The sequence below is a fragment of the Prunus persica genome, chromosome G8 (assembly GCF_000346465.2).
Source record: "Prunus persica cultivar Lovell chromosome G8, Prunus_persica_NCBIv2, whole genome shotgun sequence".
NCBI classification, from domain to species: Eukaryota; Viridiplantae; Streptophyta; class Magnoliopsida; order Rosales; family Rosaceae; genus Prunus; species Prunus persica.
Genome location: NC_034016.1, coordinates 7,989,759 through 7,999,476, shown reverse-complemented (window position 1 = coordinate 7,999,476; position 9,718 = coordinate 7,989,759).

The following is a 9,718-nucleotide window of genomic DNA, read 5'->3' as shown; positions in this document are numbered from 1 at the left end:
GAAGCAAGGAGGTTGTTGCCACATGCCCAAATGTAAATTGCTGCCACATGCCCAAATGTAAATTGGTGTGAATCTATGCAATAAAGTTAAAGAAGAAGTAGATCAAGTCAAAAAAAAAAAAAAAAAAAAAAAGATAAAGAGAAAGTGTTTCGATTTGATCTAAATGTGAAATATAAAGTCTATGCCAGATGATGCTATGAAGTTGCAGCCATACCATTCTAAATCAATGATACCTTGCAGATCAATGAAGAATGCAACCTTGGTATGTTCTTAAGTTAGTTATGTTCCTTCCAATTCTTCCACTTCCCTTAACCTTAGCCTTTCATTACAACCTTGTGAAAGACCTAGCTGATCTTTGAGGATGTATTCATGGGTGCTGGTATGTATGTGTGTATCTCTACTCTTAGTATTTGATTCCCTTCATGAGATCTAACCAAATATTGTGCTTCTATTTCATATACTCACTTATGCTTGTTTGAGAGAATAAAACCATAGGTTCTGAGTGATGGAGTGCTAGATGTGAGAATTAGAGTTGAAGCATGTTCTTCCTTCAAGATTTGAGTATGTTTACTTTGAAGCCGTGTGCCTTTGAGCTATAGCTTCCACTTTACACACTTATTGATCATCTATCTTGGTAACTCTATGGTGTTGGATGCATGATTAATGTTTTCTTTCATTAGTTGTTTTCAAAGTTAGTTTTCTAACCTTTTGGTGTTAGAGAGTCAGTAAAGTGTTTGTGGGTATCGTTTCTGTTAAACCCTCAGGAGACACAACTCTTCCGATTAGGGATGCCGAGAGGTTTAAAGGCTTGTTGCATATGCACATTGCAATCGAGTTACCTACAGAAGTGGTTTAGTTAACTTCTTGTTTTGTTTTCAACTTTATTCTCTTTTGTTTTGCTCGAGGACTAGCAAAATCTAGGTCTGGGGGTATTTGATCAGTTCACAATTGTATATCATTTTGTACCCTTCTAGCTTATGATTTGGTTATGTTATTGAGTCAAACGTGTGCTTTTAATCCCTTTTCTGTTTATCATTCAGTTCATTGGGCCTTAGGTAGCAATGGTGTCTTTGGATAAGAAAAGATGCAAAATGGTGCAAAAACGAGCAGACTGGGTTAGCAACTCATTTTGGGCTTAACATCTTTCTCCGAACTTGGATTGGCCCAACTAATATGTAGTTGGAAAGATGAGAGTCTGAACTTCAAGATGGACTACTCAAATGCATCAGATAATGAAGTTGAGCCCAATTCGTGAGCCCATATACACACCAGGCTCAGGATTGCAGTTTCCAGTTGTTGAGCCTTGGATACTTTCTTTGAGCCTTGGATACTTTCTTTGAGCCATGTGACTCACCACAGCTTTCCTTGACTTTAGACCTGACATGTTGAGCAATTTAGGGAGGTGTGTCAGCTACTCAAGTGCAAAGGAGTCACTCTATTGACCAAGAATTCACTCCAGCCATCTTATATCACTTGATTCAGCCCAAAATCATGGGGAAGAACTCCAACAAGCCTTCCTTCCATTTCCTACGAATTTGTTCTTTCTCTGCCATCACCAACCACCCAAACTCATCCCAAATCACCTCTTTAGTTGCCATACTCTAGACATGAGAAAGTTCTTGGAGTAGCATTAGACGTGGAGAAGCACCTGGAAAAGCCTTGGAAACCACAAGCAACTTCAGAATTGGGTTTCTCTACTCTTATTGCATTCAATATGTTTTCTCATTTTTGCTTAAGTTTCATTTCCATTATGAGTAGCTAAATTCATAACTAGGGCTATGATGTAACCTAACATGAATATTCTGGGTTTATAAGTTGAAGTTTTGAGTTTCAAGTTTGATTCATGATTCATATTCCTATTCTTTATGCTTATCAGTTAATATGCTTGTTTGGATGATTGATCACCATTAGAACTTGTATATTAGCTACCTTGGTTTGAATCAAGAGTAGACACCATGCTTTGATTTGAATTGAACTGTGAATAAGAAAAGTATGTATGGACATTCGACAACAGGGATTAGATACATGCTTGGTTGTTTAAATTGTTCTTCTATGCTTAATGGGTTCCTAATGCTTAATTTAGATTAGACAAAAAATGATCAAGTTAGGGAATTAGGAGCACAAGGTTAGGACCAGACACCATGGCCTAATCATACTTTAGCTAGAATCAATCTTTGAATCCGAATGAGACTTGTCACTTGACTCCTTATAACCCAGAATTGAATTGTTATGGTGAATCGAATGCCCTAGTCTCCCAATCTGTTTTCCAGCCTACAAAAGTACTCTTTGTTACATTTGTTCACTTTGCTTTTGTTTGAAATTTCGTTTTGCCTCATTTGTTCAACAATTACAATCACTCTTGCTTTAAATTCTATTTTAGACTTAACCTCCTACTTTCTTGAATTTGGTAATCTAAGTACATAACTAATTTTAACTTCTCAGTCCTCGTGGGTACGACCTCGTACTTGTCTTGCTATACTACTAATTGGCCCGTACAATTGCGAGTTAACATTTTAAGAACACCATTGGAGGCTCCAAACTCACCAAATGAATCCTCCCTCCATATTATGATGGTCCCCAAGTTTTGGACTCAATCCAATATCTGTTGGTCTATGAAATTCGACTATTCACGTTCGTACGAAGTTCGTTCTGAAATGGAGTGGTTGGTGTATTGTATAGTTCTAGAGATTGGATTTCACTCAAAACCCATCAAATGACTCCTCCCACAATATGATGATGTTCCCCAAGTTTTCGACTCAATCCGATATCGATTTGTCCATGAAATCGAACAATTCAGGTTCGTACGAAGTTTGTTCTGAAATGGAGTGGTTGGTGTATTGGATTGTTTTAGCCATTGGATTTCACTCAATACTTACCAAATGACTCCTTCCACCATATCTTGAATTTCCCAAGTTTTGGACTCAACTTATATTGATTGGTACCTGAAATCGGAAAATTCAGGTTGGTTCGAAAGTTCGTTATGAAAAGGAGTGGTTGGGGTATTGCATAGTTTTGGCCACTATATTTCACTAAATACTCACCAAATGAATCTTCCCACAATATTATGATATTCCCCAAGTCTTGGACTCAATCTGATACCGATTGGTCCATGAAATGGGACTATTCATGTTCGTACGAAGTACGTTCTGAAATGGAGTGTTTGGTGTATTGCATAGTTTGGCCATTGGATTTCACTCAATTCTCACGAAATGACTCCTCCCACTATATTACGTTGTTCCCCAAGTTTTGGACTGAATCTGATATCGATTGGTCCATGAAATCGGACAATTCAGGTTCGTATGAAGTTCGTCCTGAAATGGAGTGGTTGGTGTATTGCATAGTTTTAGCCATTGGATTTCACTCAATACTCACCAAATGACTCCTCCCACCATATCGATTGCTCCTTGAAATTGGACTATTGATGTTCATACGAAATTCGTTCTATAATGAAGTGGTGTGTATTGCATAGTTTTGGGAATTGGATTTCACTCAAAACCCACCAAATGACTCATCCCAACATATTATGGTGTTTCCCAAGTTTTCGACTCAATCCAATATCGATTGGTCCATCAAATTGGACAATTAACGTTCGTACAAAGTTCGTTCTGAAATGGAGTGGTTGGTGTATTGTATAGTTCTAAAGATTGGATTTCACTCAAAACCCACCAAATGACTCCTGCCACAATATTATGACGTTCTCCAAGTTTTGGACTCAATCCGATATCCATTGGTCCCTGAAATTGGACAATTCAGGCTCGTACTAAGTTAGTTCTGAAATGGAGTTGTTGGTGTATTGCATATTTTTAGAGATTGGATTTAACCCAAAACCCACCAAATGACTCCTCCCACCATATTATGGTGTTGCCCAAGTTTTGGACTCAATCCGATATTGATTGGTCCATGAAATCGGACTATTCATGTTCGTATACAGTTCATTCTCTAATGGAGTGGTGGTGTATTGCATAGTTTTGGCAATTGGATTTCACTCAAAACTCACCAAATGACTCCTCCCACCACATGATGATGTTCCCCATGTTTGGACTCAATCCGATATCGATTGGTCCATGAAATTGGACAATTCAAGTTCATACGAAGTTCGTTATGAAACGGAGTGGTTGGAGTATTGCATTGTCTTAGCCATTGGATTTCACTCAAAACTCTCACAATGACTCCTCCCATAACATTTTTATGTTCTCCAAGTTTTGGATTCAATCCGAGAACGATTGGTCCATGAAATTGGACAATTACGGTTCGTACGAAGTTCGTTCTCAAATGGAGTGGTTGGTGTATTGCATAGTTCTGGCTATTGGATTTCACTCAAAACTCACCAAATGACTCTTCCCTCTATGTTATGATGTTCTCCAAGTTTTGGACTCAATCCAATATCGATTAGTCCATGAAATTAGACAATTCAGGTTCGTACGAAGTTCGTTATGAAATGGAGTGATTGGTGTGTTGCATTGTTATAGCGATTGGATTTCACACAATACTCACCAAATGACTCCTCACACCACATTATGATGTTCCCCAACTTTTTGGACTTAATCCAATCTTGATTGGTCCATGAAATCAGATAATTCAGATTCGTACGAAGTTCGTTCTGAAATGAAGTGGTTGGTGTATTGCATTGTTTTAGCCATTGGATTTCATCCAAAACTCACCAAATTACTCCTCCCACCTATTACGATGTTCCCCAAGTTTTGGACTCAATATGATATCGATTGGTCCACGAAATCGGACAATTAAGGTTCGTACGAAGTTCGTTATGAAATGGAGTGGTTGGTGTATTGCATTGTTTTAGCGATTGGATTTCACTCAATACGCACCAAATGACTCCTCCCACCATATTATGATGTTCTCCAAGTTTTGGACTCAATCCGATATCGATTGGTCAACGAAATAGGATAATTCAGGTTCGTACGAAGGTGGTGCTGAAATGTAGTGGTTGGTGTATTGCATTGTCTTAGCCATTGGATTTCTCCCAAAACTCACCAAATGACTCCTCCCACTATATTACGTTGTTCCCCAAGTTTTGCACTGAATCTGTTATCGATTGGTCCATGAAATCGAACAATTCAGGTTCGTACGAAGTTCGTTCTGAAATAGAGTGGTTGGTGTATTGCATAGTTTAAGCCAATGAATGTCACTCAATACTCACGAAACGACTGCTCCCAGCATATTACGATGTCCCCCAAGTTTTGGACTCAATCCAATATCGATTGCTCCTTGAAATCAGACTATTCATGTTCGTACGAAGTTCGTTCTCTAATGAAGTGGTGGTGTATTGCGTAGCTTTGGCAATTGGATTTCACTCAAAACCCACCAAATGACTCCTCCCACCATATTATGGTGTTCCCCAAGTTTTGGACTCAATTCGATTTCGATTGGTACATGAAATTGGACAATTAAGGTTCGTACAAAATTCGTTCTGAAATGGAGTGGTTGGTGTATTGTATAGTTCTAAAGATTGGATTTCACTCAAAACCCACCAAATGACTCATGCCACAATATTATGACGTTCCCTAAGTTTTGGACTCAATCTGATATCCATTGGTCCATGAAATTGGACAATTCAGGCTCGTACTAAGTTAGTTCTGAAATGGAGTTGTTAGTGTATTGCATATTTTTAGAGATTGGATTTAACTCAAAACCCACCAAATGACTCCTCCCACCATATTATGACGTTGTCCAAGTTTTGGACTCAATCCGATATCGAATGGTCCATGAAATCGGACTATTCATGTTCGTACGAAGTTCGTTCTCTAATGGAGTGGTAGTGTATTGCATAGTTTGGGCAATTGGATTTCACTCAAAACTCACCCAATGACTCCTCCCACCACATTATGATGTTCCCCAAGTTTTGGACTCAATCCGATATGGATTGGTCTATGAAATTGGACAATTCAAGTTCGTACGAAGTTCGTTTTGAAATAGAGCTATTGTTGGATTGCATTGTCCTAGCCATTGGATTTCACTCAAAACTCACAAAATGACTCCTCCCATAACATTTTGATGTTCTCCAAGTTTTGGATTCAATAAGAGATCGATCGGTCCATGAAATTGGACAATTACGGTTCGTACGAAGTTCGTTCTGAAATGGAATGGTTGGTGTATTGCATAGTTCTAGCCGTTGGATATCACTCAAAACTCACCAAATGACTCCTCCCTCTATGTTATGATATTCCCCAAGTGTTGGACTCAATCCAATATCGATTGGTCCATGAAATTAGAGAATTCAGGTTCGTACGAAGTTCGTTATGAAATAGAGTGGTTGGTGTATTGCATTGTCATAGCGATTGGATTTCACTCAATACTCCCCAAATGACTCCTCACACCATATTATGATGTTCCCCAACTTTTTGGACTTAATCTGATCTCGATTGGTCCATGAAATTGGACAATTCAGATTCGTACGAAGTTCGTTCTGAAATGAAGTGGTTGATGTATTGCATTGTTTTAGCCATTGGATTTCACCCAAAATTCACGAAATGACTCCTCCGACCTATTATGATGTTCCCCAAGTTTTGGACTCAATCCAATATCGATTGGTCCACAAAATCGGACAATTAAGGTTCGTACGAAGGTGGTGCTGAAATGTAGTGGTTGGTGTATTGCATTGTCTTAGCCATTGGATTTCTCCCAAAACTCACCAAATGACTCTTCCCACTATATTACGTTGTTCCCCAAGTTTTGGACTGAATCTGATATCGATTGGTCCATGAAATCGGACAATTCAGGTTCATACGAAGTTTGTTCTGAAATAGAGTGGTTAGTGTATTGGATAGTTTTAGCCATTGGATTTCACTGAATACTCACCAAATGACTGCTCCCAGCATATTATGATATCCCCCAAGTTTTGGACTCAATCGATATCGATTGCTCCTTGAAATCAGACTATTCATGTTCGTACAAAGTTCGTTCTCTAATGAAGTGGTGGTGTATTGTATAGTTTTGGTAATTGGATTTCACTCCAAACCCACCAAATGACTCCTCCCACCATATTATGGTGTTCCCCAGGTTTTGGACTCAATTTAATATCAATTGGTCCATGAAATTGGACAATTAAGGTTCGTACGAAGTTCGTTCTGAAATGGAGTGTTTGGTGCATTGTATAGTTCTAAAGATAGGATTTCACTCAAAACCCACCAAATGACTCCTGCCACCATATTATGACGTTCCCAAAGTTTTGGACTCAATCCGATGTCCATTGGTCCATGAAATTGGACAATTCAGGCTCTTACTAAGTTAGTTCTGAAATGCAGTTGTTGGTGTATTACATATTTCTAGATATTGGATTTAACTCAAAACCCACCAAATGACTCCTCCCACCATATTATGATGTTGCCTAAGTTTTGGACTCAATCCGATATCGATTGGTCCATGAAATCGGACTATTCATGTTCGTACGAAGTTCATTCTCGAATGGAGTGGTGGTGTATTGCATAGTTTTGGCAATTGGATTTCACTCAAAACTCACCAAATGACTTCTCCCACCACATTATGATGTTCCCCAAGTTTTGGACTCAATCCGATATCGATTGGTCCATGAAATTGGACAATTCAAGTTCGTACGAAGTTCGTTCTGAAATGGAGTGGTTGTTGTATTGCATTGTCTTAGCCATTGGATTTCACTCAAAACTCACAAAATGACTCCTCCCATAACATTTTGATGTTCTCCAAGTTTTGGATTCAATAAGAGATCGATTGGTCCATGAAATTGGACAATTACGGTTCGTACGAAGTTCATTCTGACATGGAGTGGTTGGTATATTGCATAGTTCTAGCCGTTGGATTTCACTGAAAACTCACCAATGACTCCTCCCTCTATGTTATGATGTTCCCCAAGTGTTGGACTCAATCCAATATCGATTGGTCCATGAAATTAGACAATTCAGGTTCGTACGAAGTTTGTTATGAAATGGACTGGTTGGTGTATTGCATTGTTATAGCGATTGGATTTCACTTAATACTCACCAAATGACTCCTCACACCATATTATGATGTTCCCCAACTTTTTGGACTCAATCTGATCTCGATTGGTCCATGAAATCGGACAATTCAGATTCGTACGAAGTTCGTTCTGAAATGAAGTGGTTGGTGTATTGCATTGTTTTAGGCATTGGATTTCACCCAAAATTCACGAAATGGCTCCTCCCACCTATTATGATGTTCCCCAAGTTTTGGACTCAATCCGATATCGATTGGTCCGCGAAATCGGACAATCAAGGTTCATACGAAGGTGGTGCTGAAATGTAGTGGTTGGTGTATTGCATTGTCTTAGCCATTCGATTTCTCCCAAAACTCACCAAATGACTCCTCCCACTATATTACGATGTTCCCCAAGTTTTGGACTGAATCTGATATCGATTGGTCCATGAAATCGGACAATTCATGTTCATATGAAGTTTGTTCTGAAATAGAGTGGTCAATGTATTGCATAGTTTTAGCCATTGGATTTCACTCAATACTCACCAAATGACTGCTCCCAGCATATTATGATATCCCCCAAGTTTTGGACTCAATCCAATATCGATTGCTCCTTGAAATTAGACTATTCATGTTCGTACGAAGTTCGTTCTCTAATGAAGTGGTGGTGTATTGCATAGTTTTTGTAATTGGATTTCACTCAAAACCCACCAAATGACTCCTCCCACCATATTATGGTGTTCCCCAGGTTTTGGACTGAATCTGATATCGATTGGTCCATGAAATTGGACATTTAAGGTTCGTACGAAGTTCGTTCTGAAATGGAATGGTTGGTGTATTGTATAGTTCTAAAGATGGGATTTCACTCAAAACCCACCAAATGACTCCTGCCATCATATTATGACGTTCCCAAAGTTTTGGACTCAATCCGATGTCCATTGGTCCATGAAATTGGACAATTCAGGCTCGTACTAAGTTAGTTCTGAAATGGAGTTGTTGGTGTATTACATATTTCTAGAGATTGGATTTAACTCAAAACCCACCAAATGACTCCTCCCACCATATTATGATGTTGCCTAAGTTTTGGACTCAATCCGATATCGATTGGTCCATGAAATCGGACTATTCATGTTCGTACGAAGTTCGTTCTCGAATGGAGTGGTGGTGTATTGCATAATTTTGGCAATTGGATTTCACTCAAAACTCACCAAATGACTTCTCCCACCACATTATGATGTTCCCCAAGTTTTGGACTCAATCCGATATCGATTGGTCCATGAAATTGGACAATTCAAGTCCGTACGAAGTTCGTTCTGAAATTGAGTGGTTGGATTATTGCATTGCCTTAGCCATTGGATTTCACTCAATTCGAGATCGATTGGCCCATGAAATTGGACAATTATGGTTTGTACGAAGTTCGTTCTGAAATGGAGTGGTTGGTGTATTGCGTAGTTCTAGCCGTTAGATTTCACTCAAAACTCACCAAATGACTCCTCCCTCTATGTTATGATGTTCCCCAAGTTTTGGACTCAATCCAATATCGATTGGTCCATGAAATTAGACAATTCAGGCTCGTGCGAAGTTCGTTATGAAATGGAGTGGGTGGTGTATTGCATTGTTATAGCGATTAGATTTCACTCAATACTCACCAAATGACTCCTCACACCATATAATGATGTTCCTCGACTTTTTGGACTCAATCCGATCTCGATTGGTCCATGAAATCGGACAATTCAGATTCATACGAATTTCGTTCTGAAATGAAGTGGTTGGTGTTTTGCATTGTTTTAGC